The sequence below is a fragment of the Phyllobates terribilis genome, unplaced genomic scaffold (assembly GCF_046119375.1).
Source record: "Phyllobates terribilis strain yellow unplaced genomic scaffold, ASM4611937v1 Scaffold_4__5_contigs__length_816908805, whole genome shotgun sequence".
NCBI classification, from domain to species: domain Eukaryota; kingdom Metazoa; phylum Chordata; class Amphibia; order Anura; family Dendrobatidae; genus Phyllobates; species Phyllobates terribilis.
In genome coordinates, this window is record NW_027362764.1 from 648,110,169 (window position 1) to 648,122,327 (window position 12,159).

General features: G+C 40.7%; 1 protein-coding gene across 7 annotated transcripts in view; it reads right to left on the reverse strand.

The window, feature by feature from the left end:
- EYA1 (EYA transcriptional coactivator and phosphatase 1) overlaps positions 1 to 12,159 on the reverse strand; it is a 146,652-nt gene that overhangs the window by 80,025 nt on the left and 54,468 nt on the right. The gene's annotated exons all lie outside the window — the stretch shown is intronic.

A 12,159-nucleotide genomic window follows, 5' to 3' on the forward strand; every position in this document is an offset into this window, starting at 1 on the left:
TTTTTCCCCTTCCCAACACGCCTATTCCCCTTTCCACCAGCAGCAGGCCTTTTTCCACTCATTTTGGTGGTTAACTAATTCACAACTCTGGAGTTGTTTGCACAAAAAAACAATGGATGGTAACCGAGCAGAGCTGAGTGGCCAAATTGTGGTATTAGGCCAAAACTATTGGCTGGGTTAGATGCAGAAAAAATTATTTTTAATTTGCAACCTGATGGAGGTCAGTATAGATGGACTAATAGACCAAGTCCCACACACCGCTAGAAGCCCAAATATTTTTTCAGAGCTAGATGCAGAAAATTTTTTTATTCAATTTGCAACCTGATGGAGGTCAGTATAGATGGACTAATAGACCAAGTCCCACACACTGCTAGAAGCCCAAATATTTTTTCAGAGCTAGATGCAGAAAAAAATTATTTTTAATTTGCAACCTGATGGAGGTCAGTATAGATGGACTAATAGACCAAGTCCCACACACCGCTAGAAGCCCAAATATTTTTTCAGAGCTAGATGCAGAAAAAAATTATATTCAATTTGCAACCTGCTGGAGGTCAGTATAGAAGGACTAATAGAACAAGTCCCACACACTGCTAGAAGCCCAAATATTTTTTCAGAGCTAAATGAAGAAAAAAATTATTTTTAATTTGCAACCTGATGGAGGTCAGTATAGATGGACTAATAGACCAAGTCCCACACACTGCTAGAAGCCCAAATATTTTTTCAGAGCTAGATGCAGAAAAAAATTATTTTTAATTTGCAACCTGATGGAGGTCAGTATAGATGGACTAATAGAACAAGTCCCACACGCTGCTAGAAGCCCAAATATTTTTTCAGAGATAAATGAAGAAAAAAATTATTTTTAATTTGCAACCTGATGGAGGTCAGTATAGATGGACTAATAGACCAAGTCCCACACACTACTAGAAGCCCAAATATTTTTTCAGAGCTAGATGCAGAAAAAAATTATTTTTAATTTGCAACCTGATGGAGGTTAGTATAGATGGACTAATAGAACAAGTCCCACACGCTGCTAGAAGCCCAAATATTTTTTCAGAGATAAATGAAGAAAAAAATTATTTTTAATTTGCAACCTGATGGAGGTCAGTATAGATGGACTAATAGACCAAGTCCCACACACTGCTAGAAGCCCAAATATTTTTTCAGAGCTAGATGCAGAAAAAAATTATTTTTAATTTGCAACCTGATGGAGGTCAGTATAGATGGTCTAATAGACCAAGTCCCACACACCGCTAGAAGCCCAAATATTTTTTCAGAGCTAGATGCAGATAAAATTATATTCAATTTGCAACCTGCTGGAGGTCAGTATAGAAGGACTAATAGAACAAGTCCCACACACTGCTAGAAGCCCAAATATTTTTTCAGAGCTAAATGAAGAAAAAAATTATTTTTAATTTGCAACCTGATGGAGGTCAGTATAGATGGACTAATAGACCAAGTCCCACACACTGCTAGAAGCCCAAATATTTTTTCAGAGCTAGATGCAGAAAAAAAATATTTTTAATTTGCAACCTGATGGAGGTCAGTATAGATGGACTAATAGACCAAGTCCCACACACCGCTAGAAGCCCAAATATTTTTTCAGAGCTAGATGCAGAAATTTTTTTTATTCAATTTGCAACCTGATGGAGGTCAGTATAGATGGACTAATAGACCAAGTCCCACACACTGCTAGAAGCCCAAATATTTTTTCAGAGCTAGATGCAGAAAAAAATTATTTTTAATTTGCAACCTGATGGAGGTCAGTATAGATGGACTAATAGACCAAGTCCCACACACTGCTAGAAGCCCAAATATTTTTTCAGAGCTAGATGCAGAAAAAAATTATTTTTAATTTGCAACCTGATGGAGGTCAGTATAGATGGACTAATAGAACAAGTCCCACACGCTGCTAGAAGCCCAAATATTTTTTCAGAGATAAATGAAGAAAAAAATTATTTTTAATTTGCAACCTGATGGAGGTCAGTATAGATGGACTAATAGACCAAGTCCCACACACTGCTAGAAGCCCAAATATATTTTCAGAGCTAGATGCAGAAAAAAATTATTTTTAATTTGCAACCTGATGGAGGTCAGTATAGATGGACTAATAGAATGATGCTATGCCCAAAAGATTTTACTTCACTAGGTGCAGTAAAAAAATTGGTATTCTATACACAGGTGGTATATCTTGCAACACAGATAGGCTACTCCACTGACTAACACACTCTGCAATAGGCCAAAAAGGATTAGCTTTGCTAGATTCAGCCAAATGCTGTGAAAAAAACTTGCACAGCACTGGCACAGACCTGCCTGGCAAAAACTGATAGGAACTGATGTAACCTAGTCCTGAAAAGGACTCCAATTACAATTAGTCTTTACTCCCACAATCTATCTATTTAAGAGCACAGACCTGCTTGATAAAAGTCGTAGGAAATGCTGTAACCTAGTCCTTAAAAGGACTGCAATCACAACTATTCCCTACTCCCAAGCTATCTGTATATTTGTGCGAAAATTGGCTTGAAATTAACAAGGTATAGCGCACACAGCAACAGCGGTGCCGTCTAACACGCAGCTGCAGCAGTGAGAAAATGGTGGCGACGGGGAAAATGGCTTGGTCTTATAGGGCAAGGACATGTGACATACACTGCCAATCACACATGCCCTTGCTTGTGTGAAAAAAAGCACTTCGCTCCGTGTGTGCGCTGCTGATAGGCTGACAGATTGCACCTCCCCACTGCAAATGCGGGAAAGAGAAAAAAAAATGGAGATCTTCATTGTTCCTGTAGAGATCCATCCCCTGCCCCTCCCCCCGCCCCGCTGTACACTCAAACTGCGTATTAACATTAATTTTCATCATTACTGAGAAAAAATCCAGTTATGATTTTGGTGCACGAACAGTTATCGAACATAACCTCGAACAGCCGAATTTTTCTCAAATTGTTCGTGTTCGCCGACCGGCTCGAACACCGCCCAAAACGGCTCGAATTTGAGATTGGCGAACAGTTCGAGTAGAACAACGCTCATCTCTAGTTAGGAGGTGTCCCATTTTCCTCCCAGTCCTTAGTACTTGTAGGGATTCCTTCCCCACATCTATAGGTCTCCGTACAGACTAGCTTAGGACTTTAGCAGGTCTGATCGCAGGATCAGGTCCCCTGTTACATCGTAGGGATTAAGCTGAGTTCTATCGTAGGGACAGATCTCCTCTCTTTCCTTAGCTCTGGTAGCAGAACATAACAGTAAGTCCAGCCTGCAAATTCTCTAAGGAAAGATTTTTCTGTTCCATCATGGTGTCGGTTCAGGATTTGGCTAAACACCTGCAGGGACTCTCTCTGGAGGTGGCCGAGCTCCGTCAGCACGTGAGTAACTGTCCTGGAGCACATTTCTTGGAGCCTAAGGTATGTTTGCCGGATTTATTTTTTGGTGAACACCGAGAATTTTTTTCATTTAAAAATGCTTACTTATTGTATTTTCGTTTGAGACCCAAGTCCTCTGGGGATGAATCCCAGCGCATAGGGTTCATAATGTCACTTTTGCGCAAAGAGCCTCAGGAGTGGGCCTTTTCTTTGCAACCTAGTGATACATGCTTCAGATCAGTGGATAGTTTTTTTTATGCTTTGGGACTATTATATGATGATCCTGACCGTGCCTCATCAGCTGAGACTGAGTTAAGACGTTTGAGACAGGGATCAGGTAATGTGGAAAAATATTGTACTCATTTCCGTCGTTGGTCTACTCAAACAGGGTGGAACGATTCTGCTCTGAAAAGTCTATTTCTTGCTGGGCTCAATGAAAGGGTTAAAGACCTGCTAATTGCTTATCCTACACCTGAAGATTTGCAACAGGCTATGCAATTAGCTATACGGGTGGATAGGAGACTGCGTGCAAGGGTTAATGAGAGCAAATCCTCTGCTATGTCAGTTTCTGGTTATGAGAATGTGTGTACTAACAGTGGTGAACCGATGGAGATTGGATCGGTGGCACCTCGCTCTCAAGAAAAAGACCGTAGATTTTCTGAAGGCTTGTGTTTCTATTGCGGAAAATCTGGTCATTTGATTAAAGGCTGTGAGCTTCGTATGAAGAAAGAAAAAAAAAATGGTCAGTCATGCCCGTATTGCCTGTTTAAATTCCAAGGGAGTATTTTTAGCTGCTTCCACGATTGCTCAGGAAAAGTTAATGGAATTTCGGGTGTTTGTTGATTGTGGGTCTACTCTGAATGTAATTGATGGGGGATTCTTGGAAAGACTCAATTTAAAACCCAAACCTTTATCATCCCCCATTGCTGTGGTTTCTGTGGATGGTTCCCCTTTGAAGAATATTACTCTCAAGGTCTGTGAATTTCCTCTCACTATTAATGGTGTTCACCATGAGAAATTGGATTTGGTAGTTTTGAATAACTTGCCTTCTCCAGTAATATTGGGATTGCCCTGGTTAAAATTTCACAATCCTGTACTGGATTGGTTTACCAGTGAAATTAAATCCTGGAGCAATAAATGTTATGACAAGTGTTGTAACGGGCGTATTGCAGCTTTAGATAGGGGAGAATTACCTGTTCCTATTCAGGATTTTTGGAGAGTTTTTTCTGAGAAGGAATCGCAGGTTTTGCCTCCCCATAGAGACTATGATTGTTCTATTGAATTTGTCCCTGGAGCGACTCTTCCTAAAAGTCGTTTATTTAACCTTACTATTCCTGAGAGGAAGGCTTTGGAGGAATACATACAGACAAGTTTGGCCGCCGGTCACATTAGGCCCTCTAAGTCTCCTGTGGCGGTTGGATTTTTTTTTGTAAAAAAAAAGGACGGCGGTTTACGTCCTTGTCTGGATTTTCGTGAGATTAACAAAATTACTGTACGCAATCCTTACCCACTGCCATTGATTCCTGATCTGTTTAACCAGTTAATGGGGGCCAAGTGGTTCTCTAAAATTGACCTTAAGGTGGCATACAATCTGTTGCGCATGAAGGAGGGTGACGAATGGAAGACTGCTTTTAACACTCCTGTGGGTCATTTTGAGAATCTGGTTATGCCTTTTAGTCTTACTAATGCTCCTGCATTTTTTCAGAATCTTATTAATGACATCCTTAGACCTTTGATCGGCAAAAATGTGGTTGTGCATTTGGATGACATTTTGATTTATTCGCCGGATATGGAGTCTCATTGGCGGAGCGTACGTGAGGTATTACAGCTATTAATGGACAATTCGCTTTTTGCTAAGCTGGAGAAATGTGAGTTCGCTGTACAGAGAATTAGTTTTTTGGGTTACATTATCTCCAGCGAAGGTTTTGAGATGGACCCGGTTAAAGTTCAAGCTGTACAGGAATGGCCTAGGCCTATTGGTTTGAAATCGATACAGAGGTTTTTAGGTTTCGCCAATTATTACAGAAAATTCATAAAAAAATTTTCTAGTATTGTCAAACCTCTGACCGATCTCACCAGGAAAGGTGCTGATGCGGTTCAGTGGTCTTCTGAGGCCATTGAAGCTTTTGTGTATCTCAAGGAGAGGTTCACCTCTGCTCCCATCCTTATGCAGCCTGATGTGACTAAGCCGTTTTTGGTTGAGGTTGATGCTTCCTCTGTGGGGGTTGGCGCAGTATTGTCTCAGGATAACAGGGATGGATTACATCCCTGTGCCTTTTTTTCAAAAAAATTTTCGGAGACTGAACTGAATTACGATATTGGTAATCGGGAATTATTGGCTATTAAACTCGCATTTCAACACTGGCGCCACTTCTTGGAAGGTGCGGAATTTCCCGTTCAGGTTCTTACGGATCATAAAAATCTGATATATCTTGATGCTGCCAAGCGCCTGAATGCCCGTCAGGCTAGGTGGGCACTGTTTTTCTCGCGGTTTAATTTCTCCGCTACTTACATCCCTGGTACTAAGAATGTTAAGGCGGATGCCTTGTCTCGCAGTTTTTCTCCCATAGTCGGTGCTGAGAAAGAGGAGAACATTTTACAAGAAGGTGTTGTGATAGCTGCTTTGGACTCTGTTTTGGAAGATGAGATTCTTAAAGCACAGGAGAATGCCCCATCTAACACTCCTCATGGGAGGTTGTTTGTGCCTGGAACCTTTAGGAGAGATTTGTTTGTTGAGTGTCACGAATCTCGGTTGGCAGGTCATCCCAGAATCTCTGAGACCAAGAGACTGGTGGGTCGCAGTTTTTGGTGGCCTGGATGGCAGAAGGAAGTCATTAAGTGGGTGCGTCAATGTACTATATGTGCTAGATCTAAGTCCTCACATACTCCTGCTGCGGGGTTGCTTTGTCCTTTGGAGGTTCCCAGTGCTCCTTGGACACATTTGGCTATGGACTTTATAACTGACCTTCCCTCCTCTGAGGGTTTTACTGTCATCTGGGTGGTCGTGGACCGTTTTAGCAAGATGTGTCACTTGGTTCCCTTCGTCAAACTGCCCTGCGCTAAAACTCTCGCTAAGGCCTTTGTCAAGGAAATTGTCAGACTTCATGGCGTTCCTACTGACATTGTTTCTGATAGGGGTCCTCAGTTCGTGGCTCGTTTTTGGCGTGCCTTTTGTGACAGGTTGGGAGTTCATTTGTCGTTCTCATCCGGATATCATCCTGAATCTAATGGCCAGACAGAAAGGAAAAACCAGGATGTTGAGCAGTTCTTGCGTTGTTTTGTGGCAGACAATCAAGAGGGGTGGTCTGAGTTTCTGCCACTTGCTGAATTTGCTCTTAACAACCATACATCTTCTTCTGCTGGTTGTTCGCCTTTTTTTTGTTGTTCTGGGAGACATCCGTCGTTTGGGTCGTTCTCCAAGTTGGGATCTGCCGTGCCTGAGGAGGAGAATTTTTCCGGTGATTTGGAGAGAGTTTGGACGGATGTGCGTGGTAATCTTCAGGAGGCCAACAGAAAATCTAAAGACTACTTTGATAGGAAACGACAGGAGGTTTTGTTCGCTGTTGGTGACATGGTTTGGTTGTCCTCTAGGAATCTGCGGTTGAGGATTCCTTCTAAGAAATTGGGTCCCAAGTTTGTAGGGCCCTTTAAGGTGCTTCAGGTTGTCAACCAATCTGCTGTTAGGTTGGAGGTTCCTACCTCCTGGAGAATTAATCCGGTATTTCATGTCTCTCTGTTGAAAAAAGCGGTTGTATCGGATTGTGACGCCTCTGCCTCTGTTCCTCCGGTGGTGGAGGACGGGGAATATGAAATTTCTCGCATCCTTAACTCTAGACGGTATAGAGGTAGTTTGCAGTATCTTGTGGCCTGGAAAGGTTTCGGACCCGAGGATAACTCTTGGGTGAGGTCGGATGATGTTTCCGCGTCCAGACTTATCAGAGCGTTTCACAGGAGATTTCCTGATAAGCCTGGTCCTAGGGGATCCAGAGGATCCTATTAGAAGGGGGGGTACTGTTAGAACCTTGCTCTTAGGTTTTTTCCTTTGCTGGTCACATGACCTTGTTGGCCTATTTAATCCTGCTCCGCCCTTCTGGCTTTGCTGGACTTCATTGTATAACTACTTTCTAGCTAGCCTGTGCTCTGTATCTAACTCTGTTAGTTTGCTTGGTCTACGGACCTCTATGTTCTATATATTTTGTTTGTTCGTCTGTCTGCTACTATTTCTGTTAGGAGGTGTCCCATTTTCCTCCCAGTCCTTAGTACTTGTAGGGATTCCTTCCCCACATCTATAGGTCTCCGTACAGACTAGCTTAGGACTTTAGCAGGTCTGATCGCAGGATCAGGTCCCCTGTTACATCGTAGGGATTAAGCTGAGTTCTATCGTAGGGACAGATCTCCTCTCTTTCCTTAGCTCTGGTAGCAGAACATAACAATTATCTGACAGGTTCCCTTTAATGATGCAAAATGTCTTAGATTATTAATAATTAAAGTGATTTATCTCGTTTCCAAATTTCCTATTTTCATATAAAATCTGAATTTACTTTGAGTGGAATCATTTTAATGAATAGCAGACTCTGACTAAGGCGTAATTATGGAATTTGATTATTGAGGGAGATCGTATTTTGCACATCTATAAAAATGAAGGCAGCCCTATCATCACACACGAGAATGTTATTTGCTTTGTATGAAACACAACATTGCTAGACTAAAACAAATATCTGAGGTTCACCGATCGGTGGAAAATGTAATCGAGCCGCTAGCATTTGATCAAAAATGTTATAAACTTAGAACAGGGTCCGTTTTTTTTTTTTATTTGATCACTATAGTTTTATATCGGGACTAGTGGAAATTTATAGCAGTTATCACTTTTATTTAAATATTTACTATTACTGTAATATTATTTACTGCACTTTAGAAGACTTTATTACATAAAACAATAGAAAGTCGTAGCCTTCTTCTGCGTGTCATGGAACAAGTAAAAGTGCCTGCAAAAAGACAAAACTGGCCTGTCCTACACATGTGGTCACCTTTATTAGGAAAGAGAGCTCTCAAACACCTACCATCACCTAAAAGAGCGAACAAAGACTTAGTTTCTCCCCTGCTGTGTTTGGAATCACAAAGAGTATAATATACTTACCACTAGCTCCTAAGAAAAGAGCTAAGCCAGCTTTTAAGACTCCCTGCTATAAGGGATTGCACAGTTCCAAGTGGCAGTCAGCATGGTGTCGGGAACTTAAAACCAGGACCAACTCAGCTGTTCCCCGTGACTTGAAGCCGGGTGTTAACCTCCTTTTACAAGCTCTGTTTCCTGATAAAACGGCCAATCTGGGCACCAAAACCCAGCGCACTTGTATCTTAATAGCAGCTCTGCAGCTGTGTTCACATTTACAAGTAGAATGAACACAGATCCCTGCTGAGCACCAACACATATTATTCACATCGTCTACCTGCAAAGCAAATTCAGTATCAGATTGACCCTTTCCTTTTCACTAAGGACTGGAATCTCAAGCAGTATTTTTGTAAGAGACCAGGAGACTAAGAAGCACGTACCGTCTCTAAGCAATGCCTGAATGTTCTCCTAATAGACGCCAACCCACAGTCAACCACCAGCACTAATAATAGTTTGCATACATGATCACACCGAGATAAGGCATCTAACAACCCTTACCACTCATAATATCGCTAGGAAAATGATGAGACCATCCATTTTATAACATACTTTAAAATAGTTTGTTACTTTTAGCCAGTGGAACAGCACAGTCTATTACTATGGTCTACTGCTATTCTTGATTCTGTTATTTTAAATACATCATATACAAAAAAACAGCTCTATGGAAAAAACAGTGACCTTTAGAAAAGGGAAAAGATTAAGCACATGACTAGGAACAACATTACAAAAATAGCTGAAATCATGGACAGGTTTATTGAGACACCTGAGAACACAATCAGATGAGAACATGGTTTGAAGAAACACTAAGCTAATCTCATAGTTTTTAGAGCTGGAACCAACTTAAAGGGGCATTTCAGTATGAAGAAGTTATCACATCCACAGGTCTGACTAATGAGACGCCATATTGTGTCCCAAATGGTGAAACCCCACCAATCTAAAAGTTATAGCTTATCCCGTGGATAGGTGATTACAACGTTTCATGGGAATACCCTTTATATGCACTGAAAACACAGTAGCCAAGATTCAGAAGAAAGAGAGAGAGAAAGAAAAAGAAAAACAGAAAGTAAGAAAGAAAGAAAGAAAGAAAGAAATGCACTGAAAACACAGAGAAGGAAGGAAGGAAGGAAGGAAGGAAGGAAGGAAGGAAGGAAGGAAGGAAGAAAATTGAAACAGCACTAGCCTAATGAATAGGTGGGTGCATCACCAGCCACAACCCAAAGAGGCAGCATTCCAAACATTGTGCAAAAAATCCCAAACTTCTATGTATCTAATGTATAGTAATGTTTCCATACAAACTGCTAGGACCTTTCTCATTCCCAAAACTAGTTTGGGACTGATTCTTCCACCTTTAAACAATCACTGAACAGTATTTAAGTGAATTACAGTGAAAAAAGTATAAAAAACTGAGTATCATACACATTTATAACACGGCTACATATTTCTCACAAAATGAAAGCCATATGACACATTAACCCTTAGTGATCCCCAATACAACTTAAAACTGACCAGAGATATAAGAGAATAGCGTCCCCCAATGGGTGAAAATGCAGTAGCTGTGAGCTATACAGTATAGCTGACACCCTGCTGCACAAGTCACGATCAGTGTTGGCACCGACCATGGCCGTTTTACTCCTTAGATGCTGCTGTCACTAGTGACTATGGCATCAGGATGATTAACAGTTAAGTTCTAACATCCTAACAAAATAAAAGAACATTTTACAGATGAGTCTGATATGAAGCACACATGAGGTAATTGTTATGTATTAACAATTTTGTGTGGTATGACTATCTGGATTAAAGGGATAATGATTCAAAGTTTGAAAATTCCTAATTTTTAGAAAATATAAATTTTTGTCAAATTTCTGATATGTTTAGTATTTATTTATAAAAATATCAACCATATGTACCATTATCATAAAATATAATCTGTCACAAAAAACAAACTCAAAATAACTGGGTTATGTTGAAATATTCTATTCCAATGTTATTGCCACATAAAGTGACACATGTCAGATTTGAAAAATTTGGCCTGGTCACTAAGCGGTTAAGCACGCATGGATCAATCCCTGTTTAAGCATAAATCAGGACATAATCAGCATTTACTGCCCCCACTGACAATGCTTGGGTATATTTGCAAGTCCCCAATGGGGCAGAGGAGCCTCAGTAATGTGTTGATAGGAGCGGATGTCTTTACTTGCACAGTGCGCTGTCAGTTGCCTACAGTGCCAACTTTATTAGGTGAAGGTCAATATGCCTAGTCCAACTACTGGACATTATAGCAGTATCTATAGAAAGGGAAAGAACTATGGTAGGGTAATGCTAAAAAGTGCACGTCCATATTCAAATCACTGCTTAGAGCCTAAGCAGACAAAAATATTAAATAAAGAATGTTAACTACAGGCCATGCTACCAACTAGTAATATGCGATGGATGCATAATAGTTAGACATAAGTGAATCACTATAAGGCAACAAATTTGCCTTGAATTTCACAAAAAACTCAGATTTACCAAATTCACACCAGGAAGCACACCATTATGATGGATTGAAAAGAGCTGGAATGGATTAAAAAAAATTCTTGTCCTCACCTGTCTTTTTTGATCCAAGCACTGACGTGGTCTTCATTGGGCCATCTTCAGTATATTCAAGCGGCTGCCATCTTCGGTATCTCCTGCGCTGACTAGCCAACAATGTCATGTTATCATGTGACATCATGAGGCATGTCGCGCAACGTCATAACATTGCGGCCTATACAGCGCTGGATATAACACAGATGCTCGACATCAGAAGTGAAGATGCCAGGCACCAGAAGACTCTGAAGTTAGTCCAGTGAAGAAGGCTCTGGCTGTACAGCAGGACAGGTGAAGGTTGAGTGAGCATAATTTTTTACATTGTCCCTTACTAGAGATGAGCGAACCCGAACTTAAACGTTCTGGGTTTGTATTGCACTGTTAGTGTCCGGTGCTAAACGTCGAACATGGACTTCTCGCAGAAGTCCATTGCAATGCTCGGAATTCTGGGGGAGTTCCAGGAGAAGAGAGAATTTTCCAGCTCAAACATTTGGGTTCCCATTATTTTCAATGGAGTTCGGGATCTTGTTCAAGTTCTTGTACAGTTCTGGTACCCGAACTGAACTTTGGAATAAAGTCCGGGTCGGTTACCAGAACCCGACCTTCCATGGGTCCGCTCATCCCTATTCATTACATATGTTTATTATCCCCTGGGATCCGGAAAGACCTCAGAGCACAATAATGTGCAATAACACTGCATGGAATAAAAATTTCCTAGCAAAAATTTGAGAAAGCTACCAAATGGAAATTTCATTAGATGTGTGTGTACATACATACAGTATATATATAGAGAGAGAGAAATAGATGCAAAAAAGTGTGGACTTTATTCAGCCCAAATGGCAATGTTTCAGCTCACAGAACCTTTTTTTCAAGCCCTATATATATATTATTAGTGATAAGTGAATCTTCCAAAATTCCAATCCAGTAGCTTGCTCAAATTTTAGCCAGGGAATTCAATTAGCATAAAAATTATTCAATGCAGCAACACCAAAAATAAAGGCAATATCAGATAAGTTTTTAAATCAGTATAAATCTATATATCCTGCATACATGGTTCAGTATAAAGAA